The sequence below is a fragment of the Lolium perenne genome, chromosome 4, assembly GCF_019359855.2.
Source record: "Lolium perenne isolate Kyuss_39 chromosome 4, Kyuss_2.0, whole genome shotgun sequence".
Taxonomy (NCBI): domain Eukaryota; kingdom Viridiplantae; phylum Streptophyta; class Magnoliopsida; order Poales; family Poaceae; genus Lolium; species Lolium perenne.
Genome location: NC_067247.2, coordinates 254,991,782 through 254,993,638, shown reverse-complemented (window position 1 = coordinate 254,993,638; position 1,857 = coordinate 254,991,782). Strand labels below are relative to the sequence as shown.

The window sequence follows — 1,857 nt, the reverse complement described above, 5'->3', positions numbered from 1 at the left end:
GAATATAGGCTGGTGAGAGGAGGGACGGCGGAATATAAGCAACCAGCCGGCGGATTAGCGAGGGGTAGTGCCCCCGGCGAGAGAGCTACGATGGGGAGGGGGGTTTACGGCGAGAAAGTGGTGGGGTTCGCGAGTTTTCTCGCCGACAGAGCGGGCCTGTCTCTGCTTTTCTCTCGTCCGGACTCTCCAAGCGCACCCCGCCCAGGGATGGCCTGGGCTCTCCGGATATATTTAGACACTTTTCTGGAGGAAAATGAGGAACCGGAGACGCGACTGAGCCAAATAACACCGTTCGGATGAAGAAAAAAAAAGTACCAGGGCCTCGTCGGGGAGAAGGTTGGAGGTGCTCTAAAGCCCAGGCAACCGCCTCCACTCCCACGCTCCGGTCTTCATTCAAGATCGTCGAGCGGCGGCGTGTTGGCGCCGTGGCGGGAGAAGGGCCAGCGAGCGGGAGGATAGAGGAGCTCCGGGCTAGATGCCGCTGTACGACTGCATGCTGCTTCTGAAACCTCTGATCACCAAGGAGTCCGCAGCAGAGCTCGTGGCGCGGGTGGCGAGGCGCGCCTACCAGCGCAACGGCGTCGTCACCGACCTCAAATCCTTCGGAAAAGTGCACCTCGGCTACGGCATCATGAAGCTCGACGGCCGCCACTTGCAGGTACGCCCGGATTCGCCGCTCTTTATCTGTACTCTTCTAGTGAAACCTCGTATTCCCCTTGCGTTGGACCTGGTGACCGCGCGGAATGGTGACGATCTGATTCGCTTGGCTCGGTTGATGCGTAAAGGGCGAAATGGTTAAGTGTGTACGAGTGCTTGGGGCTTTGGTTCTTGGCGGTCGGTGGTGCCTTTGACATGCTCGATGAAATGCCCAAATAGGTTTAGCCCTTAGCTGTTAGAATGGTGTCCGTGGGCATTGGCGTCCGCGCGCTCAATGGAAGGCTCTGCAGTTACGTTTGTATGCTGAGATCATTCTTTTGATTACAGTCAGTGTCAGAACGATGCGATCTCCCTGCTTTGCATACAGAGTAGAATGATATAGTGCCTTGGATCTGTAGTGCAAGTAACAACGCAATTCCTGATGTGTCTTGAGTAATGCAAATGTTTATCGGCTTATCGCAAAAGAAGATATGATATAGGCCTTGGATCTGTGACGTTGTTGTGGTTTAGGAGTTCTTGGGGAAGATGGCCAATTGGTATGTAATTCGTGTGGTCATGTGAGTCATAAAACATTAGGTGAATGCTTGATCACCTACATTGCTCTTATATGGATAGATATTCCGTTTTTTATTTTATAATAACAATGCATTTTTGTTCTACGATTATTTGACAGTACCTTCAACCAAACAGTGGGAAAAGTAAGCCACAGCGACAGCACCTTTAGAAAACAGAAAAGGCAGCCGAGAGGCACATCGAATGTATTTCTGTGCAATTGATAACTTTTCTTCTGCAGACCTAACAAGTAGTGTTATGGTTCCCATTGCTGTTCATTTCCAGCTTTCTTCACCGCTAGCAATGCAGCCTAAAGTCTAAAGGAGTATTTTCATCTGTGAGCTGTCTCCTTGCTGAAGTTTTTATTTCGCGTTTTCAGGGCCAACTTATGCAAATGACCATGATGGTTCCACCTTCCTTTACCAAAGAAGCCCACTATCTGAACAAGGAGGACCGGCTGCTTCGCTGGTTCGTGGTGAAGCATAGAGATGCAGTGTACCGTCTGGAGTTCATCAATGAGGATGATGAAAAGTACGAGATGGGCAGTTTCCGCCCTAATAGTAGTAGCGTCAAAGATGAGTTAAATATGAGGACGTTGATGAATATGACGACGATGAGGATGACGAGTAAGAGATCGAGCAAGAGTAG

General features: G+C 50.3%; 1 pseudogene; it reads left to right on the top strand.

Moving 5' to 3' along the window:
• Window positions 1-300: 300 nt before the first annotated feature.
• On the top strand, window positions 301-1,857 carry LOC127332212 (uncharacterized; annotated as a pseudogene).